Below are 27,730 nucleotides of genomic sequence, written 5' to 3' on the forward strand. Positions count from 1 at the left end.
AAAGGTGATCTAGGGTTTTTCCACCACACTTCTGGAGAAAAAAATGAAGGTCCGCTGCTGGAAGGCTAAGAAATGTCATATTCTGCCCTAGACGGTTTGACTCAGTGGATAATGCCTCAGCCTACAGACAGCAGGGTCTGGGTTTGATTCTGATCAAAGGCATGTACCTAGGTTGCAGGCTCCTCCCTGGCCGGGGCCCAGATCAGGGCTCATGCAGGAGGCAACCAATCAAAGTGTTTCTCTCTGTCTTTCCCTTTCTCTTCCACATTCTCTTAAAGTCAATGGAAACATACCCTCAGGTGAGGATAAAAAAAAAATAAATCCATTTCCTATGAAAGACACATCTTGAAAATGCCTAAAGAAAGTTGTTATTTTTTCTTGGTGAAGGGACTGGAGTCCGTGTTGAGGAAAACACCTTGGTGGCTGCGGTGACTGACAGTGGCTGCAGCAGTGGGGTGATGGGGCTGGTGCCTTCCCCTGACCAGGCCGGTTGCCTCCCACAAAGGGAGGCCAGACTGTGGCTTAGGTACGCTCCCTGTGGGGCGCAGGCCTAAGCCAACAGTAGGACATCCCCTGAGAGCTCCCAGTATGTGAGAGGGGGCAGTTTGGGCTAAGGGACCCCCGACCCCCAGTGCATGAATTTCGTGCACCGGGCTCCTAGTGTTGTGTATAATGGTGCAGGAGCACAGAGCAAACATTCCGGTTTCTGGACTTTGTAGCCTTCTGTCTTAGTCCATTTGGGCAGCTGTAGCAAAATGCCCCACACTGGGTGGCTTATTTGTCACAGCTCTGGAGGCTGGAAGTCCAAGGGCAAGGTGCCAGTGGGGCTCACTGAGGGAATCTCTTGCAGGTCATAGACCTCTCGTGTCCTCACATGGAGAAAGGAGCCGGGAGTTCTGTGGGATCCCTTTGATAAGGGCACTAATCCCATGCATGGGGACTCTGCCCCTAGGACCTAATTCCCTCCCACAGCCCCACCTCCCCATACCATCACATTGCGGGTAGAATATCAACATATGAATTTGGGGCGGGGGGGGGGGGGGCACAAGCATGCAGACCTTATACCTTGTTAAGTGAAAAAAAGCAAGTTGCAGGAAAGTAGGGTCCTATGTATATAAAAAAATTAATTATATATAATGTCTCTCTCTCTCTCTCTCTCTCTATATATATATATATATATATATATATATATGTGTGTGTGTGTGTGTGTGTGTATATACACACACACACACACATACACATGCATGTATGTGCTCAGATTTTCATAACTATTTTTGGCAGGATACACAAGAAAAAAGTAGGGAGGACAGAGGGTTCCAGGTAGGAGGGAAGGCAACTTTTTGCACATTACATTTCCTCTTTAAAAAAAACAAAAAACAACAAGGGTGCATCTATCAGTGTTGTTATATTTTTTTCATGTTTACATAGGACTAATATGTTTAGGTGGTGAGACTATTGACCATTTAGATTAAACAGTTTTTTTCTGTATTTTAAAATTACTTAGTGAGTGATTGCATTTTTTTGAATGAAAAGTTGGGATAGGCTCCCGCCGGGCTCCCCAGGCTGGTCCTGTCCACGTGGTTCTGACCTGCCCTCCGGGAGCGACAGCAACGGGACTGGATTGGGGGCTCCTGTCCGAGGGGGTGCAGGAGACCATGGTTGCCAGTGCAACACCAGCTGTCCGCGAGTCTCGTGAGGGGACCCCGTGAGGGGACCCCGCGAGACGGCCGGCGGGAGTGCCCCCCGCACACACTTGAACCCTGCGTTGAAAAATAAAATTAAAAAAAAAGAAAAAAGAAAGAAAAGTTGGGATATAACCCTCTTCAAGAGCCCCTTCCAGATGAGACATTTCCTGACTGTATTTGTTAAGCATGTGCCCAGCCCTGTCTCTCTCTGTAGCGTGTAATGAAACCACGCTCTCTGCCCACGAGGCACTTAGGGCTGGAGCAGGTGATGGTGGACGGCAGTAAACACACCTGAGCAGGTAAAGTGCCCGGATCACACCCTTCTCTGCGAGAGGCTGGCTGGTCTTGCTGGGCCAGGACTCATTTCCTTCCCCAGCAGAGGGATGTGTCTGAGTCTGGGAAGGCAAGAGCCGTGGAGAGAAGGGGCCAGTGTTGTGCAGTGTCTGTGCTTAGGGGCCCGGGCAGGTCCCAGCCTAGGCTGGACCCTCCTGAACTCCTGATCATCAGCACCACCCGTGGCAGTGTACCAGCAGCGAGAACTAGCACGTGTTCCGTGCCAGGGGCTGTGGCGATCTCTTTCTGAGTGAGCGTTGTCGTTCCTGGTTTCCTCCACGTTCTCTAGATGAAGGTTCAGATGTGCCCCTTGCTGCCGCCTTCGCTTTTCCCATCATGAAACATTGTGCTCCCTACTAGGAGGCTGTATGCTCAGGGGACCCGAGTGGTGACCGGAACAGTCATTGAACTGGGGAAGCCCCCAGAGAAGGGAAAAACTCAGACTAGTCCAGGTTCTTGCTCAGCTGCCCAAGCCCCTGAATTTTCTTGCTCATGTGAAAGGGTTTGCTTTAACTACAGAGGCCGTGTGCCTTGCAAAGCGTCATGATAGTTGGTTCCTACCTTCATTACAGCGCTTACCACGCTGTGTAGCCGCTGCTGTATGGGTGTGTCCTTCACTGGGCTGTGGCGTCCTGGTGGGCACGGTCTTGATTCATCTCGCTGTGCCTGGAATTGGCTCTTAATTAGGACTCCAAGAACCTTCCAACACGGGCAGGGTTCGTGCTTGTGGGCAAAGCAGTTGTCTGCGCAGTCAGAGGGGACTAGCAAGTGACACAAAGCACGTGTCCCCTACGCTGGCTGTCAGTTGGAAGAGAGATGAAAAAGAGGAGAAGTACGTGGAGTTGTTTTTGTTTTAGTTTGGCAAAGTCATATTTGGTAGCAAAATAGCTGCCCCGATGTGGCTGGGGTGAGGGGCACTGGATGTACTTGCGTCTCAGTTTGCTTTCAGCAGAGAACCTTATGTGCCTCGGCGGCTGAGTTGTGATTTAGGAAGGGGCAGGCGTGAGAGGAAAAGAGATGAGGAGGGAAAATCAGGGGAAGTGATGGACCAGAGGCACTGGGGAGCCACTGGAGGCTGGAGCACCGGGGCTCCTGGAGAGACGGGCCCGGGCGTTTGTGGCTGACTTCTCCCTGCGCCTATGCCAGTGATGGGCAACCTTTTGAGCTTGGTGTGTCAAACTTCGCCAAAAAACTGAGCATAACTCGGGTAGTGTGTCACTTGGAGGAAAAAACATTATTTCGCCAATGTTTCATCCTCGGGAGCAGCACATGTTTCATCCTCGGCATGCGGCCGCCTCAGCGGCCACGTGTCATCAGAAATGGCTACGCGTGTCAGTGCTGACACGCGTGTCATAGGTTCGCCATCACTGGCCTATGCTCAGCCGTGTTCACACTGGGGCTCATTTGGAGGAAGCTGGTAGAAACTCTGTGTGTTGGGGGGTGGGGGAGAGGGGGGGACACATAGTTTATAAAAAGGAATAAAGCTAATGCAATGGGGACCACCCCAATATCCTACCCGAATAATCAGCCTTGTAAAAAGAACACTTCACGAAAACCTAAATCCTGGAATAAGCATTTCTTTCCAATACGATCCAGCATGACTTCCCATAAGCCTACGGCATGTGGACAGTTCCAGAGTGAAGATTTCAATGGAAAAAATTCCAAGAGTGTCCTTCGCCTTCTTCATCTGCCAGAGGGGACGGAAGTGGCCTCGCAGCCCTTGAGGTGATGAACCGCTCGGGTTGGAGGTGTTGGATCCCTCTTCACAGTCCTGGGAACACTTGGATCTGTGGGTCCCGGGGAACCCCTTTGCATGTGGCCAGTGGTGTAGAGCCCAGCTGGTGTGGGCCTCTGAAAACTTCCTGCCAGATGTTGCTGAAGAGTTGAGCCAGAGGGGTGGAGCCACTTCGGAGACTGTTACGGAAGCTTTCTCAGCAAAGGTTTCTGGGAAGAGGGATCATGCGTAAGTCTGTGCTGGACACTCTGGCCCTGTGTTTGTGACGCCAGGATTGCTTCTTAGGCAGTGGGGAGGATGGCACCTCTGGGCCAGGGTTCTGAGGAAGGCTGTGTGAATAGACACTTGAGCTGCCTCTAAGCTGCAGGTAGTGCAGGAACACCCAGGTCTGGGCGTGGGGCAGGCTGGGAAGCAGGAAGAAGACAGAGGCATCTCTGTGCCTCCCACCCATGGCACTTCCTCATGTGTTGTGCCCCGTGTGCACTCCGCTGATGGAATCTGAAGACTGGGATCTGTTTCATCTTCACTACGGGACAGTGGGCTGGGAGCCTCACCCCTGCAGGGTCCACCGGCAAACCATCAGGGGAGCCCCCACTTCTTCTGGCCCTGGAGCAAGGGTGCCTCGTGAGATGGTGTTTGAAAATGTTTTTATTGATTTCAGAGAGAGGAAGGGAGAGACAGATAGAAACATCAGTGGTGACAGGGAATCATGGATCGGCTGCTTCATGCACACCCCGTACTGGGGATCGAGCCTGAAACCTGGGCACGTGCCCTGACCAGGAATCAAACCGTGACCTCCTGGTTCACTGAGCCACGCTGGCCGGGTCCGTGAGAGAGCTTTTGGCGGCGTTAGCCATATTCCTTAACATCCCAGTCTAATGCATTCTACCTTGGATGCTTTTTCCAGTATTGGGGTCCCCGTGAGGGAGAAAAGGAGGAACTGTCTGCGTGATCAGGAGAGCTCACCAAAGTGGCCCACTCTGCAGTGGAGAGGTTTCCCCGGAAGGGCCAAGGGTCGCTGCTTCCCCAAGTTAAGTAGCCCCTGGCATTCCTCCAGCCGGCGAGAACTCAGAAGTATGGAGGCGCAGTCTCCCAGCTCCCTGCTGTGTCAGGAAGCGTTCGTGAATGGAAACGTAGATGTTGACAGGGTTATCTCACTCGACAGAAGGCTGATGATCCAGAGCAGAGGCCCCTGTGGGCAGGGCCTGTCTCTCCTAAACGGCTCACGCCAGGTCACCGGCTTCCTGAAAGGACAGGTGTGGGCTCAAATGCCTCTGAGGTATTCTTCCATGCTGGTTCCCAAGTTCTGAAACGCCCTTCCCCCTTCCCCACTTACCTCACTTTAAAGACAGCCCATCTTTCTGTGTCTGTCCGGAGAGCTGCCGGCCGGACGCCTGTGCTGGTGGCACCGGCCCTCGGGCATCTGCTTTCTCCTGGCACCGACTCCAGACATCACGTGTGTGCTCCCAAGTCCTTTCCTGTGAGTCCTGGTGAAAGGGCTGTGTTTTGTAAAGGATTTGGTTTTTATTGTTTTCTCTAATTAGTAAGGCTTTGAGGCCAACAATACCACTCTCAGCATCTGTTTCTGATACTCTTTTGTCATTAATATATTTATTATTCACTCACAAGCTATTCCTTCAGTATTGTGGGCCAGGAGATGGCCTGGCCCCGGGCAACAGTGGGGCAATGCACTGTTCTCGTGGCCTCTGCGTCTGTGTCCGGTGGGAGAAGACAGGACAGCCAGCAGGCGAGGAGGACCCCTGCCCTGCAGGAAGTAGATAAGCTGTGTGGGGAAGGGCTTGGGGTGCTGGTGTCTGGGGAGATGTCTCCGAAAGAAGGAAATTTCAGCCCAGACCTGAGGGACAGGAGGGAGCAGGAGAGAAAGGGTGGGGCGCGTTCCTCACCTGGGAGGGTGGCAGGTGTGCCCACGTGATGGGGCCCTGCAGGGGGAGCTAGGATGTCCTGGTCCCTCCTTGGTTGAGATTTGGTGCCTTTGGTGTGTGGCATATTTGTTGGCGACTCTTTATTTTGAAATAATCATACACTCAGAAATTGCAAAAACAAAATAAAAAACAAAGAGTGTAGATAAGACCCCCACCCATTCTTCCTCCAGCTTCCCCCATAGTGATATCTACCAGGACCGTGGTCGGCAAACTGCGGCTCTCGAGCCACATGTGGCTCTTTGGCCCCTTGAGTGTGGCTCTTCCACAAAATACCACGGCCTGGGCGAGTCTATTTTGAAGAAGTGGCGTTAGAAGAAGTTTAAGTTAAAAAATTTGGCTCTCAAAAGAAATTTCAATCGTTGTACTGGTGATATTTGGCTCTGTTGACTAATGAGTTTGCCGACCACTGTACCAGGACATTGACATTGGTGCAATACTGTTAACTAGACTCCAGACCTTATTAGAAGACTTTGATAGTTATTTATTTATTTATTTATTTACTTATTTATTTTTAATCCTCACCTGAGGATATTCTTCCATTGATTTTTAGGGAGAGTGAAAGAGAGAGGGAAAGACAGACAGAAATATCGATGTGAGAGAAACACGTCGATTGGTTGCCTCCCACACTATCCCAGGCCGGGGAGGAGCCTACAACCAAGGTACTTGCTCCCTACGGGAATGAAATCCGGGCCGACACTCTAGCCACTGAGCCAAACCGGCTAGGGCTTCAATAGTATTTATACGTATTCATTGTATATAGAGGACTTGTGTCTGTGTGTGTGTGGTACATTTTTAACGTGTACATTTTCATCTCTTTTAAACATACTTGCTCAGTGTTTCAGGAATGCCTGATTATTTATTTAATAACCATCAAATGAACACTTACTACGTATCAGTGTGTGTTGGGTACTTGAGATGCAGGCAGAGGGTGCCGGGGGCTTGGTGGTGGTCTGAGAAAGCTGCGCAGGGAGGTGTTGGGGCAGCCTGGTGAGAAGGTCCGGGTGTGCGGAAAGCTGGCCCATCCGGGAAATGCCAAGGAGAGTGGGGGATGGGGGCGGCCAGGACAGGCGAGCAGGTTTAGCATACGAGGGGCTGAGTGCCAGGCTGGGGGTTTGGGACTCGGTGCTTCTTTGCAGATTCCTCAATACCTAGCCAAGTTAGGGTCTCAGAGCATGACTGCGATTGCCTGTAAACTTAATGTATGTTCTCGCTGACCCGTCCATTTGAGCAATAAAGGCAATGCCTACTGTGTGCACATCTGATCTGGGAGGGACGCCTGGATGCAGCCTGACAAGGTCCCTCCAGGCCGAGCGTGGGTCTATCATCCACTCCATGTTCCCCAGCACAGCGCCCGTGTGTGCATCTCATTGATGTGTGTTGTACACGAGGAAACTAGGTGTCGGATGCCAGGTAGATGTTTCCTTCGAGTTTTCTGAGGCGGGAGAGAGACACCTGTCAACTACTGGATCCACGCAGATTACACAAATCCTCTGTGTACAACGACTGCATCCACCAAGAAAAGGAATGTTGCCGTTTAATCGAAGCACTTGGCATTCAGCTCTGACCTTTCGAATGTGTCATTTCGGGCGGCAGCCTGTTAGATGGCCTGCAGGGCTGTACTGGAACGCTGAGCGAAACGGTGTAACGAGGATGTCCCTGTCTTTTCGAGCAAAATGCAAGAAAAAGAAGCCCCCTCCCTCGCCCCATTACCCCATCGGGAAGTAGCTCGGTTGTCCAGGAAAGGAAAGTGAGTGGTGGATCCCGGATAAGTGTGCGTGGGCTCTCGGGAGAACTCCAGCCGGGACCGGGCTGCCCGGTGGGCTCCGTGTTCCTTGGCAGCTGGCGGAGCTTACAGCGTCTTCCCCTCCAGCTGTCAGGCCGACGGTCCCTGAGCCGGACGTCATCCCACGCACACGTGTGCCTCCCTTGCTCATCACACAGTTCCCTCGGCCACGGGTGGTGGAGTGCAGCCCTGAGTAGGAACCTGACACGATGCGGGCGTTTACCTTCCTGGCAAAGGGCTCGGGGTCCCACGATGCAGGTGATGGACCCGCCTTCCAAATCGACCGGCCCTTGGAGGGACAGGCCCGGCAGTGAGAGCCGTGTGACGTGGTGAGGATGGGCGTGCTGCTGCTGCCCTCTGGCACGGGACCTTCCGCTCTGCCCTGCGAAGGAGCTTGAGTGAGAAGTGACTTCCATCAGCGAAAGCACTCCCTGGCCGCTGCTGCCTGGCAGGGCGGTGTGGCGTACAGCGCGCACAGCAGGTGCGAGATGCGTGAGGACTCGTGGTCCAGGCTCCGCACAGCCCAACCACTGCGAGTTCTAGGTCAAGCCATTTAACCTTGCTGGACCCCCCGTTTTCCATATCTGTAAATTGACGGCTACACACCAGAGAATCCTAAGATGCCTTCCAAAACAAATATGCTGTCATAGTCCACCAAAGGCTAATGGTTTGGGTGCAGATTTCAATTAGTTCTCGTTAAAAGGGTGCTTCTTTTTTTGTAAACCCAGCTCCTCAGTAATTATTAAGAAATAGTGTGACCTTTTAGGAGTTAGTCCCCTTTCTAAGGTTTCCCAAGCCTTTGCTGATCTAAAGTGGCAACGGCGTCATTGTCTCTATAAGTGACCATAGGTTTTTTTTAAAAAAATTGCCTTATTGCTTTTGTAAAGGGCACATTGTGCACAACTCTATACAGAGAGTTTGTGATTCAGAGACCAAAATGTTGAGATTCCCTCCAAGTCAGCACCTATTCGCTTAGCCTCCTTATGAGAGGAGACGGGCGGGCTAAGAGGGAGGGGATCATTACTTTTTCTGGCCCGTTTGGAGAGCTTGCAGACGAAATTTGTTTCCTTTTGTCCTTTTCCACTCGGCCAATACCGACTTTGACTCTTGGCTGTGAGGGGGCTGGCATGAGCGTGGCTAATCTCCAGTTAAGAACTTTTATCTCCTCCAGGGCTACATCGGCCAAAACCTGTTGCTGTACTTGTTGACTGGGAGCCAGAGGGGGTCTGGATGGCTCTGTGCTCTGAGGCTCAGACAGAGCCCGAGAAGGGGCTCCCCCCCTCGAGACTAAGTAGCAGGCAGATGGTGGGGGGCAACTGGAAAACTTTTTTGGTAATTATTTGCTTTCAGGCATGCCAAGGCTGCACTTGAACCTCAAATTATTCACGAGCATAATAGCCAAGCTCACAGTTATGTTGTATCACCCTGCTGAGTACAGAAAAAATAGGGTAATTTTCTGAGAAGTGCATGGGAAAACACTTTGTAAAAGGGCATCGAAGAGGCCGTTGGTGTGCGCGGTTGACCGGCATACTGAGTTTTTGGGGAGAGAATACACTCATTCCAGGAGGAAAGGAAGTCCCTCAGCAGAGCCCAAGTGGCTGTCTCCAGAAATGCACCTGTGTGTTTCTAATATAGGGACAGGTGGAGCTGAGTCTGCAAGGCCCAAAGAGCAAAGGGAAAAGATGCCGATGGTAAGCGACACAGGAAATGATGGACATTTAAAAAAATATGTTTTCATTGATTTTTTAGAGAGAGAGGAAGGGGAAGGGATAGAAACACCAGTGAGAGTGGAACACTGTCAATTGGCTGCCTCCTGCACATCCCTCACTGGGGATCGAACCTGCAACCCAGGCACGTGCCTTGACTGACAATCCAACTAGTGACCTCTTGGTTCCTATGTTGATGCTCAACCACAGAGCTACACTGGCCGGGGGATGATGGATATTTCTTAAAGGGAAGAAGCCTTGACAGCCCGGGTTGCAGAAGCAGTAGGAGCCATAGTCATCTCTGAGCTGATGTTTCACCATGGCACCCCCTTCCTCCAAATCTCCTAGGCACTCTGACATCAAGAGTGATGCTTGTGCAGACAAGACAGATGTCCTGAATGACCTTCCCATTTTCTTAGGAGCTCACCTGCATTCACTTCTTATTTCTGCAAATCTCTGTCGCCTGGGGTTCTTTGTATTCGCCATCTCCCACCTCTTCTAAAAGCTGTTTGGAGAAGTAGTGAAGGCCACCGAATGGGGCTTCAGAAAGGTCTGGACTCTGCAACAACCATCTCCCCCTTTTAAATATTCCCTCCATGTCTCCATTTGTTTGTGCATGCAGTCTTTTATTCAACACACTCTTACTGAGCACTTACTATATTCTGGGCACTATAGGCCTTGAAGATCTGGCTGTGAGCATGACAAATGAGCTTCGGCCCTCATGACAGTCACATGGACTTGTTTATTTTTATACCTAGGAGATATCACTATATATTTGCTAGCTGGATAAATGGTTCATACCTTCTCTGGGTTACCTAATCATAGTGAAATGCCCAGACTCTTCAGTTGGGAGTGTCCGAACTGGGGGGACAAAAAAAAAAGGTAGTCATAACAGAGATTTCTATAAGTACAGATTCAAGGCCCTGGTTTCAGAAATGCTAAGAACTTCACTCGCCTTGGTTTGCACTTAGTTGGGTCCAACGGGTGTGATGGACTCAGAATCTTTCGACTTAGGAATCAGTCATTCAGTCAGTTATTCAACAGGTATCTATTGAAGACTTGGATGTGTCAATCACTCTGCTTATGTTCCTGTAGAGGCAGCCACTGCTTCACCAGCAAATTCTTCCCCCCACACCTCAGAGAGGACTCAGGATGATTGTAGAATTAACATGAATGAAAGACACAGGAGAGACAGTCTCCCTGGAAGGGATTGCTTCTGGGAGTGTTTCTGCTGATGAGCTGATTGATTTCCATGATTTTCCACAAAGCCAAGAAAAATACAATCGCCTGCCTCCTTTACTCCTTCCTCCTTGTAGGCACTGTTGTTGTTCCCCATTTTTCAGATGAGAAAACTGAAGTTTCAAGTGGTTAATAACTTGCCCAAGGTCATACAGTTAAGAGTGGCGGAGCCAGGATTTGAACCTGGGTACCTGGCTCCTGATTCTACACTTGCTGCATGGGATTTTCCTACAGGAACAGGCTCAGGTATCAGGATGCCAGATCAGAATGAAACCTCAACAGTTTGGGCCTCGTCTGAACTAGAACTGCCCGCAGACCTGCCCACGGACTTGCTGGTTCTCTTGCTGATCTGCGCGGCCTCTGCCGCACACACCTTTCTGGGCGCTTCGTGAAGGTTCTGGAGACCGTGGGACACCTGGAAGTGTTCTGAGTAAGCGGCTTTGCAGGAGACAGGAGGCGCATGGTGTTTGCAGAAGAGCTGTTGCTGTGTTGGTTATTAACTAGTAGCTCCCAAAGGGCAAGTTGACCGAATTGTGTAACTTTTATGTGACACTCGTGATTGCAGGAGATGCCTGGGCTGCGGTGTGAGTTGGAGTTATTAATAAAGGTGATACAATATTAGTTCCTTTTTTTTTTTTCTTTCAATTTTATTTTGTACTGGTTTCAGGTGTACTAGTCCCCGTTTTCTGAGAACCTACTGTGGACTGGGCAGCTCATCCTCAATCTTCCACATGTTGGTCCCGTCTTCCCCGGAGCCCTGGAAAGGGGTTGTTGTGATTCTGCTTCTCGGATGAAGAACCAATGGCTCAGAGGTTAAGTGACCTGCCCAGGGCCACACAACTTACAGTTAACCCAGCTCTGACTGCCTATGTAGACTAGGCCCTTTATGCTACATGATTCATTCATAAAAATATTTACTGACACCTACTATGTGCCAGCCATTGTTCCCAGTGCCGGGGGTTCCGTGGGGGATACGGTAGATGGATCTCTTTTCCGGGAGTTCACACAAGACAGCGGTGGCCTTGTCAGGGCCTGGGACCCCCACTCAAACTAGGCAAGGGGGAGAACAGGGCCCAGGACGTCATATGAAGGCCTTGAGTCTGCAGGGTCCAAAGCCCCTTTTGTGGTTAGGACTTGATCAGTAACGTTAGCGATGTGGGGCCTTTGATGAGGTTTAATTATTTATCAGTGTTTGTTAAAGGGCAAGTACGATGATTATCATGGAAGATCCAGAATGGGCATTTCGGGGTTAGGCAGTTTGCAATTTTGCCTCCTTGCTTTCCTTCGCCACCCACCCAGCATCCAGCCCCTGCCCAGCCCTTTGTCAGGTAGGAAGCTGATGGCTGCTGGTCTTGCCAGTGCCCCGTAGCGGGCAGTGCGGATGGAACTGGTGTGCACCTGGCCCCCTTGTGGCAACGTTAGCACCTGTGCCCCACCCACGAAATGCTGGTGGCATCTGCCTTCTTTCTCCTCGTTTTGTGACAACCCAAACCATCTCTAAGCATTCAGTTCTCCAGTTGAGAACCTCAAAGACGTGCTTGTGTTTTTCCTGCATTAAAACCCTTCTGCCCTCTTCCCTGGGCTCACTCTACACCAAAGCTGCTGACACGGGGGAGAGGGAGACTTGTCTCAAGGGGTCCTTTCCCCACGGTTTCCCGATTTCAGGCCCCGCCTCTTTCCTCCAGCACCTCAGCAAAGGCCGCTGAGCACCCCTTCCGTGAGGGCGTGGTCAGGGAAGTCCAGGTCCTCAGATGCCAGAATATCAGATGAGCCCTGCAAGCCCTTAGTCTTGCTGATGAGAAAACTGGAACACCGGAAGGGAACTTGCCAAGCGGACCCTCCTGAGTCACAGTCCTGCCTTCTGTCCATCACCCCGGCCACTTGGCCACTTCTCAAGTACAACATGTCTTTAGTGGGAAGGTGTTGGGAGAGCTGGAGTTCAGAGCCACTTATCCAATGGAGTTGCTGGGATTAAATACATTAGCCCATGGCCTTCTCTCCATCATACAAGCACAGTCTTCGTTCCCCCACCAGGACACGATACGGGGCAAGGGCAGTTTAACAGCCTGAAGCTGGAGGAATTCATTTTTCCCCTTTTATGATTGCAAGTTATTGTTGAGTGTGAAAAATAAGACATTAAAATCCTAACCAATTTAGAAGTGCTTATCATGGAAAGTTTAAAGTCCCTACTGACCCACCCGTCAAAGCCTTTCTGGGCATGTATTAACATACCTGATACTATTCTGCAGACAATAGACTTGACATGAGTTCTGAAGCATGCTCCTCTCTCTGACCTCTTTCCTCCGGTGCCTCATTCTACCTTTTTCTCTTAAAAGCTGCCAATTTCCATTACATGGATGAACCAGGATTTAGCTAACTGATCCCTTTTGGATGAACATGGCGTTCTTTCCAGTTTTCCACGGTTATAAATGATGCTGACATAATCCTCATGCATGTATGTTTTTTTGCACAGTTGTGTATTTCTGGGCAGTGAGTGCCTAGAAGGAGAATTGCTGGGTCAAAGCCACGGTGTGGATAAATTTAATAGAAAGTGTTAACTATGCCTCTGAAAGAACAGGACTTGTTAAGGCTCTCATCAACCCTAAGGGTACCTATTGCTATACATCTCACCCACAGTGGGTTTTCTTTTTTAACTGATATTTTAAATTTTGGAGTATTTCTGAGTAGACAACATGATCATTTGGTACAATTTAAGTTTATTTTTGAATGTTGATCTCTGGCGTCAGGGTACAAAGCGGTAAAGGTATGGCGGTTACGTTTTAGATAGGCAATTTCAAAAAGGTTTTCAGTCTGACTGGTGTTGCTCAGTGGTTAAGCATTAACTTATATACCAGGAGGTCACGGTTCGATTCCTGGTCAGGGCACATGCCTGGATTGCGAGCTCGATCCCCAGTGTGGGGGCATGCAGGAGGCAGCTGATCCATGATTCTCATCATTGATGTTCCTATCTCTCTCTCCCTCTCCCTTCCTCTCTGAAATCAATAAAAATATATTTAAAAAATAAAAAAGGTTTCCATGCCAGAGTTTTGGAAACCTGAAACTGAAGTCTAGTCCCTTCCCAGCATTTTCCCCAGCCTTTCCTGTTGGCGCTGACTTGTTTCCTGGAGCCCAGCCCACAGGCTGTTGGATATGGACGCATCGGTCTTCCCCGAGCTGCATGAGGGAAAGAGCCAAGTTCTGAGGCCCCACATTGTCATGGGGACCAGGGCTGAGGAAACTTCTGGAAGCTGGCTGATTTTTAAGCTTAAGCTCCCCTTCAAAACGGCTTCCCCAGCAAGCTGTAGAACACACAACTTCCTACCCCAGATGGCCTGGCCAGCCTGGACACCTGGCTGGGCAGTGAGCTGGCACCTCCTGTGTCCACATTAGTGCTGCCCCCGTGACGGTGCTGATGGTCTCAGCTGCGTTCCTTCCCGCCCTCCCCCAGGAACGCTGGGGAGATGGAGGTGAGCGTGGCCAGGGCGCCTTTCCCCAGCTCCGCTCAGGCACCAGGTAAGCCAAGAGTGGACAGATGACCCTTCCTTGGATAATGGCTTGCTCCTCTTTTTAAAACCAGACTGGGAAGAGGTAGGATCATCTCGGGAGTACAGTGCTGTGGCCTCGTTTTCCGGGTGTCACAGCCTGTTCTTTCTGTCTTTTGTCCTCCCTGCCTCTTAGGACACACCTTGGCAATATACCTCTACACCGCCTGGGGCTCAGGGACCCCCGCTTTCTCTCCAGTCTGCCCCAGGGAGTGACCCTGGTATCAGTTATTTACACACTAGGTATAAATGAATGAAGGGCACTGGATCTTAGACACTAGGTAATAGGGGTGGGGAATGAGCTTCCTGTAGGGGCTTTTTAAGGTGTGTGTGTGGCTCCTCTTATTCTCTGAACCTACTCCAACGAGATGATCCTCTCCCGAGTGTGAGGTGGATTCAGCGAGGGAGATATTTAGACGAGGCGGAGACCAGGGAATAGTGTCCTCCTCTGCAATCTGAACAATTGCGGAAGCTACGCAGTCCCCAGCTACCCATGCTGGAGTGACGACTCACAGAAATACCCGTTGTGTCTTTTAAAAGCTCTTTTCATTTGAACTGTATAATAATATACACACACAAGGTGTCACATTTTTTTTTCAAACGGGTAGTGAGTGAATACACTCAACGATTTAAAAAAAAAAGTGAATGGAAAGTGTTAAGACAGGCAGGCCGGGAGTGATGAAGATTTAACCTGCGGGACTGTCATGCTCAGGCTCCAGTGAGCCCTGCAGAATGAACAGAGACGTGGCAGCCAGCGTCCCACACATCCTGGCCGGTTCTGGGGCTGACATCTACATAGTGACAAGTTACTGACAGGTAACACGAAGAACGGAAAACATATCAATCTGAAGGCCAGCCAAGGAAAGCCTTGTTAAGTGATAACAAGGGCCAGAGCCCCATGTCCGGGCTGTTGGTGGAGGGGTAGTGGCCATTTTCAGGGCTCAGGCCCTGGTTTGAAGAATTACGTATCCTGGCAACCAGGCGTGGCATGGAGAGCATCCTGGGACTGGGTGATCTTCACCTCCCCTGATTATAACTAGTCACCATTAGGTGCCCCCAGGGCTGCATGGGAGGTAGAGAACTGGCTGGCTCACCTTTTACCTCTATGGACATCATCAACATCCTGGCATCAGGAGCAAAATGAGAGGAAGCTGATGTCTGTGCCTGCTTTGGGGTGTTCAGTCAACCCTGGCTCTTCTCTCTTGCTGCCCTGGCCTTGGCTGGTTTGCCTGAAATTTCTGCTTCCAGAATCCTGGGCTCTTCACTCTGAACGAGGCCTTAGGATCCATGGGTCTGCCCCACCAACTACAAATGGGAAAGCGGAGACTCAGTCTTTAAACCAGTGGCGGGAGGATGCTGCCTGCACGCCACGCGATGCCCCAGGGATGCCAGGGAGGAAAGGCTGCCCCTGGGGGACTTCCCTGGCACGCTCCCTGTTCCAGATTCATTTAACAGGCGAGCCTGCAGAGTTATTTCTGTCAAAGGCACCAGGACAGAGTTTTAAGAAGATAAAATAGAGAATATTCATTTTCTCAGCTGGAAGAAACTTTGGAAAAGAGCTGGTCTTGTCCCTCGTTATGGGAAAAAGACCCTGAAGTCTGATTGGTTCCAGGACTCATTCGAGGGGGCAGAGCTCCAAGGCCCACTTATGGAGGGTTGGGTCGGGCTCCAGGGAATTGCGGAAGTTTGAGCAAAGGGTGCTAACCAAGACCTGGAGGAAAGAGGAGAAGAGAAGGGAATCCTTTCCGTGGCACCCTGGGCTCTGACGCAGCTGGGAGAAGGTGTATGTGGCAGCTGTGGGCCACAGGAGGCCTTTACAGGTCTGCAGCTCAGCGGCTGGATACTGAAGCAATAAGTACCTATAAGGCTTTCAGCCTGGCCTGCTCCTCCGTGAAGCAGAGGTATTAGGAGTTCAGTCAAACAATGCATCCTGTTGCACATGTTTCATTAAGTCCTGGTCTGGACACACTTCTGGGAGTTTGGTCTGTCAGGGAGCTCCCATAGGTGGGCGAGGTCAAAGGCCGCTTTCTTGGCACGGGGTCCTTTTCCTGCCATCCCCTGGCTCAGTAATGCAAGAGTGGGGAGTGTCGGGAGCTGCAGATTATCTGGATATCACCTCTGCCCCACTCTGGGTCCAGAGCAATTGCCCTTAAAGGGTAGACAATGGGGTGGACAGCCCGGCTGGCGTGGCTCAGTGGTTGAACATTGACCTATGAACCAGGAGGTCACGGTTCGATTCTGGTCAGGAGCACATGCCTGGGTTGCAGGCTCGATCCCTATCAGGGGGTGTGTAGGAGGCAGCCAATCAATGATTCTCTCTCTTCATTGATGTTTCTGTCTCTCCCTCTCCCTCCCTCTCTAAAATCAATTTAAAAAAAAAATATTTTTTAAAAAAGGGGTGGACAGGAGCCATTGGCTTTGCCCCATGCCACAAGCAGACCCTCCTGTGAAGGTAGCACTTCAGTGGCTTAGGAACAAGGGGATGTGGTCAGTGTGCCTCTGGTGGCAGGCGTGCCCTTGTGTTGGTCTTCTCCCCCCTCCCCTCCCCCCCGCCCACCACTTTCACACCTGACTCCCTTGGTCTATTTCTCTTTAACTCAAGAAATCCTACTCTATAGTCGAATGGGTTTCTTTAGAGGCAGGCTTTCTGGCTTCCCCATGAGCCCACCTCCCCGAGAGGCCTCCTGGTGGCAAATTCCCGTGTCGTTGCTGAAGGAAGCAGATATCCATGGGCATGGATGCCAGACCCCAAGGGTGAGTTGACTGAATTGTGTGCCTATGGGGTTGCGGACCTGGCACTGCCACTGCTGCAGAAGAGAATGCCAAATGTCCCCTATGTTGGTAGTTCCAACAAACGTGGTAGTTCCAAATGTCACCTTGGCATTTTCTTCTCAGATAAATTCATTCTTGTTCATCTCACAAGAAAAGTGGAAACATGGATTTGGAACTTGGGTGTTTATTTCTCAGTCCTCTGATTAACTTGCTGTGTGGCATGCTGAACTATTAGAGTTATTTCGTGGGTAAATGTGAGCACGGGCTTTGAGATTTTTATCTGTGGAGGACTGGAGTCTTGTAACTGGAGTCAAAGAAAAGACTTTGGACTCCATGTTGTGTGAGTGTGTATGTGTGTGTTTATAGGAAAAAGCTATAAGGGGAAAAGTAGCTAATGTTGGTTGTAAAGAGGTATATGGTGGTTTTTTTTTTTTTTTTAAAGGAGATATCCTGATAACATTGCCATAGGAGATTATGATGTGGGGACGGATTTGGGTGGAAGAGCAGTGTTTGATTAAGTCAAGAAAGCAGAAGTCCTAACAAAGGAATACATTGAATTTAGAGAGATGCTTTGCCTCTCAGAACGCATGAAAGAATTTTATGCTGCAGTTTCTTATAAATGTCTTGTGAAACACCCAAGAGAGATGTAGAAATCACCCCATTTTGAAGGTGGAGAAGTGAAGAAACAGAAGGTGATGTGGATGCAGCGATTCTGGGACAGGGTTGGGATTTGAATCCAGGCTTTCTTATATAGAAAACAGAGATAATTGTTCATCTTTTGCTCTGTCGAAAAAAGGTTTTGGAGGTAAGCTAGAGATTACCCTGAGCAGACAACTCAGCATTGTGGCAAGAGATATGAGAAGGACTGGGAAGGTGAGTGGGGCTGAAGAATCAAGGTCATCATGTCCTATTAGGAGTATTTTTCTTGGTACACAGATGGGGGTGCAAGGAAGGAAGGCACAGGTGGATGCACAGGGGGTGCAAGGAAGGCACAGGGGGTGCAAGGAAGGAAGGCACAGGTGGATGTCGGAGCCTCTTCCTTGATGAGATGCTTCCGAGTGACCGCTGGCCCCAGGGAGTGTGGGCTTGGGGCTTTCTGGATCAGGACCTACACAGCTCTTTCCATTTTCACAGATGACCTCCTTGACCTTGAGGGAGAAAAATCCATTGATAGATATATTCATTTGGAATTTATTTTGCTAATTTTACATGAGGAAGAACTAAACTTTTTCTAAGAAACTAATATTAAAAATGCATTTTTGAGGTTCACAGGGTGTCTTTCACGCATGTGTGCACGCAAGAAGACATTTAGAAACCACTGCGGACATTTACTTTGAACTGTAGATATTTATAGACAAGTTCAAGCAAACCAGACTTGGTGCCAGGGACCCACACTCGGTGCGGGCCACTGTTTATATGGAAAGGTTGGCTCTTGTGTGCTGCGGCCTAGGAAACCTAGGGCTCCTGGGGGAGTGGGTATGTTTCCTAGGATGGCACATATTTATTTGGATGGTAGGGAATCGATAATTCTCGTAGCAATGTGAGGTTGACGCGAGTTAGTGTTCAATAGAGAGGCTGTCAGATGAGGCTGGTGAATGTGCAGAGACACTCTGTGCTGTGGGGTTGCTAGATACTGAGTGCCCTTCAAGTCCAGCCCTCAGTTCCTCATTACAACACCCACTGAGAGATTCTACAATTTCCCCTTAACTCACATACTCACTCCACGGAGAAAACCTGTGCTTTTCACTCTCCTGCATCACTGGTGGAGGATGTAAACGAGAATTACTTTTCTGAAGAGCAATTTGGTAGCAGGAATTCAAGGCCTTACAGTGTGAGTACTCTGACCCAGTTATTACTCTTCTAAGAGTTCATCATAAGGACACAGAGAGCTACATTCAAGATGTATGAATAAGGCTGTTTATCTAACATTGTTTTTGTATTAGCAGAATGCTGAGGTCAACTTAAATATCCAACAGAATGAGGATGACAAAGTCATTGGCTATATCACATAATATCACGCAGGCATTCACTCACTCCATAACTATTTACTGAGTGCCTACTGTGTGCCTGGCACATAGTAGGTGTGATATCAAGGCTGACATGGTCTCAATCCCCCTGAAAGTCAAAATTTGTTGTAGAAACAGATCTCCTACATTGGGAAATACAAAGTGTGTTTACAGTGTGAGACCTCGTTTTCATTATAGGAATGGAGAAACCCTGGAAGACAGTCTGAAGTGTTAATGGAGGTGTAGAAGCTTTGGGCGAGGGGGATAGATACATGCCTTTCCCCCCTTTTTTACTTTTTTCAAGTTTCCCATAGGAGCCCGTATGATTTTTAGAATTTTTAAAAATGTGACTTTGAAGAAAGAGAGAAAATGAAATGAACAGATCTGGGTTCTAGATCCAACTCTTCTTTAAACAGGTGGTGAGATCTTGAGTGAGTCAGAGAACCATCCTGAATCTCCTCAAAATGGCAGGATAAAGGCATCGGAGGCCTCCAGCTCTGGGGTCGAGATCTCCACTTCTTGTCTCCTCTGAAGACACCGGGGTGTGTGTTTGTGTGTGGGGGGGGAGGGAGGGGTAGCGCGCGGGGCGGGCAGGGTGCTGCAGGGCTGGCAGGCTGCAAGCTGTCCTCAGAGACAGGACAGCAGCCAGGCTGCTGAAGCCCCAACCCCTGGGCACTTTGGATCTCTGGGGCTCGGGTCCTCTAGGAATCTGGTGATGTACTCAAATGGGGAAAGGAATTTCTATATTAGGCATATGAAAATTAAATTAAGGGAGTGCCTCTCACCTGGCCAAAAAAAAAAGAAGTTGGACTAACTCAGCCCAGTAGCCCAGTGTCCCTGCACCCCAGGAAAACAAATGAGGGCAGCTCCATCGATGGAGCCTTACCTGGGCGCCAGGCACAGTGTTAAAGAGCACTTTGCAGACATTCTCCTAGTTCACACTCAGGACACCTCTGAAGTAGGTATTCTTTAACCTCATTTTACAGATGGGGACCTTGAGCTCAAAGGCAGGTATCCTGAGCAGGCCCCCTGGGTAGAGGAGGCTGGGATTCAAACCCCAGTTCATCTGCTCTGAAGCAGCATTTTCACCTCTGCTCTGTTCTGCCTCCCACTTCAAAAGGCAAGCTCTACTGTAACCATAAAACAGATGTCTCAAGCCAGGGGTGTGGGTGAGGGTATAGTAATGCATCAAGTGGCTGATCACTGAGAACCTGAGGAATGCAGAAGCTTAGAATGGGCAGAATCTTATCTCTGATGAAACCTGATACAGAGAAAGCTACTCTTAGCTACCTTTCCTGGGAGGTTATAAATGATGAAATTGGTGGTGGGGGTGGGGAGCAGCCACCCTCATGCTCACTGTAATAACCTTATCCCCTGCTGGTGGTTTCAAATCAAAGGCCACTCTTACACCTTATATACCTATAGCTCCCCAGCTTACACCAAGACTTGACTTTTTTTCGTTGGAATACTTTCCTTGCTGGGTTCCAGGTTTTCTTACTTAGCAGGTATTAAAAAATTATGAAACATATAGAAGATACCAGGGACACATGGACAGGAAAATTGAAGTTAAAATGAGGACGAGGAATTGTTTCTTTTCTCCACCCAAAGACTGTCTCCATATGATTAACTACTGTTTCCTGGTTTCAGTGTCAGTTCCTCTATAGTTCAGTTTCTTCTGATTTATCTTATCTACCATGGCCAGGTTAATCTTTCTACCTACCTTCCCTAGAATATCCAGTGGCTCCCCATTGTCTAGGATAAAATCTAAACTTGTGGGTTTGGAATTCAGATCCCTCCTTAACCTGGCTTCAACTTTACCTTTCCAGCCATCTTCCGTCCAATGAACTGGTCTATACCAAGGCTCTTTGAATATATCCTTGACTTTTCTCACTCTGAGCATTTGTTTTACTGTTCTGTAAAGAACAACTGGGAATGTTTTCCTTTTTCTGAGTCCTAACCATTCATTCAGGCAACTATTCGTGTTTCCTTTTTTATTTTAAACCAAACATTCTTGCATATCCCAGTGTGGGATTTCTTTTCTTCTCCTTTTTTAAAATCACAAATCGCCAATAAGCACTTTGTTTTTTCTTTTCAACATCCTGTTCTGCAGCTTCTTTGGCTCTTTTTGCTCGGATGCCAAAGCGCCGAGCATTGGCCAAGGCCACGCGAAGACTAGCGAATGCCTCAAAGTTCTCCTCCTCCTCTGCCATGACCCCGGCCTTCTCCTTCTTGTAGACATCCTGTATGGGCATGACTGGTCCTGTCAGCGGGGTGGCCAACCTGAGTTCAGCAGAGCTCTCTACTTTGTTGGGCGCCGCAGGGCTTCCTGGGGAAGAGCATCACTCCTCAGCCGCTGCCCGTTGGCCTTCAGGGACTTGGTGGACCTGCTCCTCCTCCTCGGAGCTGATAGAATAGGCAGTTAGACAGGTCTGAGCAGAGCAGGGACGATAGGCCAGGTATGGAATGTCATCAGGGCAGAAAGTCCTGAGTGACTGGCAATGGGCAAAAACTAGAGAAAACAACTATTACAGGATAGGACCTCACCCCCAGGGCGACCTTTCCTCCCCCCTAGCATGTCCTTAGTCATGTAGGTTAGAATTCCTTAGAGGAGGAACAAGGGGCTGGAGCATAGCCTCGGAGGACTCAGACAAGCCCTTGCACCACCACTCCCCACTCCCGTAAGCATGAAGCCCTCAGGACAATGAGGTTCTGGTCAGCATAAAATAATCTTAGGAATAAAGCCTTGGGTCTGCTGACCACAGAGACAGACTTTTGGTCAAACCAGAGATAACATCTAGGCCTCAGTTGTGTCTCAGGTCCAGGCCCAGAAAAGCAGCAAAAGCAGAGGAAGTGATGCTATGGCTGACATCAGGACCAGATGCAATGACTAATGACCCCCTGCCCCAGTGCTGACCTGACCAATCTGTAGAGACCATGACCCTGAAAGAACACACCTGGGAAGCTGATGAATATTCTATTGAGATCCTCTCCCGAGACCTCCCCTGAAATTCCCACCTTTAGAAAACAGATTAAAAATCCTTAAGGCAAGGGACCCAGCGTGCTCTCTCTCTAGATCACACTTGCACCTTTCAACCCTTCTTTCCTGAGGTGCATATTCCTTTCTTTCTCCTAAGTTCCAAGGGCCCTCCTTTTGCCTCAGTAACTTGTTTCCTGAGTCCACGCCGCCCAGCTGGCTCATGTCTCTGCCTCTGTGACTTGCTTTCTAAAAGGGCTATATAAACCTCTTTCACTAGAGTTCTTGGCTCTGAATTCTTTCTTAGCTGAACTCAAGGACTGAGGTCTAACATCACCACCAACAGATCCACTGAGGTCCCGAGGGCTTGGGCCACCGTTTGGATGCTGGCCACGCTTAACTCCTCCAAGATGGGCCCAGATGCAGGGTGTGCGGCAATGTGGCACTTTGGTTTGCCAGGCCTTGTGCCTGCAGATCCTTCGTGCCAGCTGGTTAAACCATGTGACAGTGTGCCACTGCCAGTCCTTGAGGAAGTGGGGCTTCAAGATCAGGCCATTCCAGCTGGATGCCATGGCGGCTGCCTATAGGCCTTCTTGTAGGAGAACGTCCACTGGAAAAGTGCAGTTTGGGATTTTCCTTACACATGCTGTCTTCGGTTGGAGTCCCAGGTCACGTGGGGCTGTGACAAGATCAGTGCATTGCTTATCATAGGGGCTCGGTAAGCACAAATGAAAACAGTATTTACTGTACAGCTGTCTTAGAAAGGAGTGCTTCCTTTCCCAGCCCCAAAATACTGCTCTACCAGAGAGAGGACCTCTTACCCTCTGAAAACAAACAGCCAGTTCTTCCTGTCTTGTGATCAAAATGCATATGGGGTATTAGCTAATGATTTGTCATACATTCGCCAGCCATGACTAATCCTGTTTTATGAATGAAATGGAAGCAGAGAGGTGACAATACTGGCCCGACTTTGCAGAGCTGAGCCACTGGTAGAAACAGCCCTTGGACCCATTTCCTTCTGCTATTAAACGAGGAATCAGAGGCCATCAGGAACTTCCTTCCGTAAATATTCTGGTGCCTTTTCTCATCCTCTTCTTTTCTCTGAAGGGCCAGATAGTAGATATTTTAAACTTTTCGGGCTATGATGGTTTCTTTGCAACAGCTCATCTCTACCCCTATAGTGGCAAAGCAGCCAGGAGCAGTCCATAAACTAATGGGTGTGGCTATGTTCCAATAAAACTTTATTTATAAAAACAGGCAGGCAGCAGGCTGGACTTGGCCTGCAGGTTGTAGTTTGCTGATCCTCTATGTTAGAAGGTTTCTTTCTCTCTGTTCCTGATGTTAGGTTGGAAAGTCATGTTAGCCATAGGAATTTTCAATTTGAGCAGACCCTGCTGTTGGATATAGGCTAATGTGTCAATTACATCCATGTCTGGGAAGAGTGGCTGGCTGTTCAGGATGAATGTGGGAGGTTGTGGATGTTTAAGCAATTGTGTATGGAATCCGCAGTAGACAGCAGTCGTCCCATGGATGTGGGCATTGGTCTTCAAGGAGGCTGCGGAGCACTAAGGAAGTAACTAACCAGCCTGGTGTCTCCTCCACCATTGAGAGGCAGAGTTGCATCGTCACCCCTGCACAGCTAGAATGTTCCATCGTGGCCAAAGTCTGCCTACAATCGGTGGGCTGTCCCATTTTTCACATCTGAATGTGACCTCCAGAAAAGTCAGAATTGTGACAAATGCGTAACATCGAGCTCCCTGGTCGTGTCCTTGTCCACAGCACTGGGCGTTTCCATGGGCGCAGAGGGCTGGGAGTGATGCGGTTCCTCTGCGTGGAGGTGCATCCTAGGGACGTGTTACAAGAGAGGCCAATACCTGTCCCCCAGGGAACAGGTAGGTTTGAAAACCAAAATGTCTCTAAAAACAAAGTATGCATGTGTTTGACCCCCAACCCCCACTCCTGCCAGGAATGTTCACATTCTTTCAGGGCCGTTTCCTAGAAAGGGGCTGGAATCTGAGTGTCTTGTCATTAAGGTTGGGCAAGTTTATTCCAGTTCCCCTTTCCCAGAGCCAGAGCTGTTTGCCCTTTCAACAGAGACAGCTCAGGGTCGGGATCTGGATCAAGACCAGGAAAATTTTTCAGGGTCTTCAAGGAGTTGTGGAAACTATCAGGAAATCCTAATTAACTCCAGGAAGGAATTTCAGTGTTTTTGTTTGTTTGTTTGTTTAATTATAGTTCAAGCTACTATATAAGGAAAGAAAGAAGGAAAACTTTAATTGTTCTGCTTAGGAGAAATCAGAAATCAGTTTTAGGCAAAATTAACGTAAATAATGAGTACATAATTCTTTCAGTTGGCTCTCAACCCTTGTTCTATTATAAATCTCTTTAGATTTTACATAATGATAGTAAACACCCTGTGGTACTCTACCTGTGCCAATTTATTTAATCATCCTAGCAGCCCTATGAAGTAAGTAGATTACACCCCCATTTTACAGGTGAGGACAGCAAGGCACCAGCAGGTCACATGACTTGCCCATGTCCTCACAGCTTGACTAGGGCTGCGCACAGCCTGTGGGGTTAACAATGCTGACATCCAGCCTCTCATCTTTTCAATGGATGGTGTGGCAGTCAAACGTGTGAATGTATTCTTTCTAATGCATTTATTGTTTTTTATAGCAGACCGATGGTCCCTCATTCATCTACTTACTTGGCAAAGATTTCTAACACTTAACCATCTGCTGGGCTGGACTCTGCTGTTTAGTTTGCTCAGAAGATAGGGGTATCCCAGTGGGTCTCGATAGCCAACAGCAGTGTTGGGTGAGATGAACTCCCCCTGGGACATCACTTTCAGCTCAGAGGAGCAGACCTATTTCCCTGGGGTCCACCTGTTTGTTAACTAATCTCACAGGACACGGGGAGCAAATCAGAAAGCACATGCATTAATTTACAGTGCGGAATATGACTGCCTGGAAGTGGTTTGGTGAGCTTGGGAATGGGGGAGGGAAGGTTGGATGGTTTGAATGTTGAGTGCCATTGGAAAAGTCAACTGGTCATAGCCCCCTGTGTAATACATGCCATTGTTGCTGAAACCCCAACCTCAAGGCCAAGGTCAATGCTGCCAGTGCACTTGGAAGAGGTTTCACCTTTGTGGAATTTGTAGGAGCCTCCAGCATCCTGGCCCCTGCCCACTTCCACCCCCTACCCCGGCTTCAAGGGGAAGCTTTAGTTCTTTACATATGTTAACGCGGTCTACAACTCAGTGGGAACTGGGCGGCCTCTCTCTGGAACTTTGCATATCTATACTCCCATCTGGATGGGAGGCCTTTTCTGCTCTGGCTGAGGGACGCCTAGGGCAGAGCGGAGGCTGCGGGCTCATTCAGAGCGTGGCGCACTGGTGATCACCTGGGACTCTTTTCACGGTAAAGTCAAAGGCCTTTGGTCCCACGGCTTCCTTAGGCTCCTCTTGGCTGGGCTGCTCACTGCTCCAAGAAGGTAAGTCACATATCACCTTGCAATTCATCATTTACAACATAAGATGAGTGGCACCAGAATAGAGCAGGTCTAGTCCCGTGTGCGGGGAGGACGGATGGAAGAGAGTTCAGGAGGGCCCCCGAGGAGGGGCCCACTTCATCAGACACAAAATTGAGTCCACAGAGTTCCCACACACGGAGCCTTCTGCCGTCAAGTGGACGATCCAGTTGTTACAGTTGTTCTGAACTGAAGGGAGGGATGGCTGAGCCTGGGGTGGGACTGGATTGCGGAGGGAAGAGACCTGTGTTCTCACACTGAATTCAGGGCTTCCTGTCCTGCTGTCAGACTGGTGCCCAGTCCTCTCTCCCCGAGCTCCTCCCTAAAGCGGCCAGTGTCAAGGCCTCACCGAGGCTTGGACATGTGGACCTAAAAGGTGAGCCTCGGCAGAGTCCCACCTGCCCACTGACCGGTGGAACCCTTAGCTCTGCAGGAATTGAGACAGGTCCCCCCCAGCCCCAGCCCCAGCCCCGTGGGTGGGTTTGAGATGCCCCTTCTCCCAGCCCTTCCTGGAAGCTGATGCTGCAGCCGGAGACCAGGAAGGCACACTCAGAGAGCGGGTGGCTCTTCCTTTACTGCGGTGGGCAGGCCCAGAAGCGGGGCTGGTAAGGCAGGATGGGACCCTGGCTGGGAGCCCTTTGGATCAAGCTGCTGAGCTCAGGGCCAGCTCTGCCACTTGTTAGCTGGGTGACCTCTGGCAGGTGGTCTCGGAACACGTGAGGCCCAGACCCCGCACCTGTACAATGGGGACAGGAGGACCCGCCTCACGCTGCTGTTGGCAGACAGTCCACGAAGAGCGATGAGTCTGGCACACAGATGGTGGATGCTAGCTTTGTATGGCCTGAAGCCGATTTAGTTTGGGGGAGGGAGTCTTTAAGAAAAGAAATTGCAAATAGAAAATGAAGTATAGCAGGAAGCATTTATTTGAAATGATGAAAGAAAACAGTGTGTCATTAAAAAGCTGGCATCCCAAGCATCACAAAATCCCCCCAAAATAACCTAATGTTATTATTAATCAGCTGTTCCATGTATGTCTGCATTACTTTTTCCTACATTTTTTGGGCTGTGTACTCTTTGCTCATTTCTTCATGTGATTGTGGAATGCCATTTTCTCTCGAGAGAATAGCAAGATAATGCACTAATAGTATGATTGGTTGGGATTTGTTTTTTATTTTTGATAGTTTAGGAAAAAAATTTTTAGCTTCATAACTGGTTATTGATAATGTCATGTACATTTTTAACATTGTCAACTTTGGGGAAGCCTTTGTCCAGTTTCTTTCATACAAGGGTTCCGGGCATTTTAAGGTGTTTTTGTGTGTGTTCAGTGTCTAATCTTAAATATTGAAGGTGCTCATTCAACACATTTCTGGGGTCCTTCCCAGGGCCGTGGAAAGGGCCTGTGTGAGGGAGGGGGCTGAGGGTTACGCTTCAGTATTTCATGGCACGTTTTCCTGCGAGTACTCAATAAACATTAACTGGGTCATATTTTATTGTATGTATCGACACTCGTCTTTTTAATTTTATACTTTTAGAATTGCTAAAGAATGTATTCTCATTGACACTAGATATCATCTAAAATTAGTTAAATTTGTGCAAGTCAGTCATTCAATATTCTTTGTTAACTACTTTGGTCTAACCTAGCTCACATGGCTCTTTGGAAGCAGGAGAACATAAAGCAGATAAAACACAGCTCCGCTAAACAAACAGCATTCAGTGGCGTGCATTTGAAGGCCTCATTGGCTTTATTAAACGATTCATGAATCAATCGGGCAGCACCCCATCGAGCAAACAGAAGGGAGCTCCCAGAAGTTGTACGAAGTGGAAGGTTTTTATAGGCAGAAAGTTACTAGCAAAAGAAAAGGAAGGATTGTTTCAGGCAAGGGCGCCTTTGGGAGAAGGCTGGGGTCTTATCAGGCAGATTGCCTCACTGGTGGTGATAAGCAAAGTCCAGTTGGTTTAGTCACATTCCTGGGAGGGGCTGGATTCCCAGTCAGTCTTGGTGGGCTGTCCTGGGGGCAGCGTGCCTCCTCCTGTGGCCTGTTTCTTTATCACGGCAGTAACGTGGCCATTATGACCCTCTTCACCCCCTATCACCACCCAGTCTGGGGCTGAGGCACCTGGGGACACAAAGCTGGGACATTGTTCCTCCAGTTGCTGGCCAAGCTCTGAGACCTAAGTGTGAGTCATGTTCTAAGCAGACCCATTAGCCATGAATCAGTTAAATCCCATTCATCAATAATACTTGCTTAATTTTTTTTTTATTGATTTGAGAGAGAGAGAAAGGGAGAGAGATAGAAACATCAATGTGAGAGAGAAACATGGATCAGTTGCCTCCCACACGCACCCCAAATGGATCAAACCCACAACCTGGGTATGTGGCCTGACAGGGAATTGAACCTGCCACCTTTTGGTGTACAGGATGGTGCTCCAACCCACGGAGCCATACCAGCCAGGGCAAGAATACTCAGCTACTATGGCCACCTT

General features: G+C 49.2%; 1 protein-coding gene, 1 non-coding gene and 1 pseudogene across 2 annotated transcripts in view; 2 read left to right on the forward strand and 1 right to left on the reverse strand.

Moving 5' to 3' along the window:
• LOC103292275 (60S ribosomal protein L13-like) overlaps positions 1 to 22,290 on the reverse strand; it is a 62,032-nt pseudogene extending 39,742 nt beyond the window's left edge.
• The window catches only part of FOXN3 (forkhead box N3), a 361,268-nt gene that overhangs the window by 106,670 nt on the left and 226,868 nt on the right, over positions 1 to 27,730 (forward strand). The gene's annotated exons all lie outside the window — the stretch shown is intronic.
• On the forward strand, positions 1,552 to 1,673 carry LOC114234066 (small Cajal body-specific RNA 23). The gene has a single exon (XR_003620261.2). It is a non-coding gene; the product is annotated as a small Cajal body-specific RNA 23 (non-coding RNA).

The sequence above is a fragment of the Eptesicus fuscus genome, chromosome 5 (assembly GCF_027574615.1).
Source record: "Eptesicus fuscus isolate TK198812 chromosome 5, DD_ASM_mEF_20220401, whole genome shotgun sequence".
NCBI classification, from domain to species: domain Eukaryota; kingdom Metazoa; phylum Chordata; class Mammalia; order Chiroptera; family Vespertilionidae; genus Eptesicus; species Eptesicus fuscus.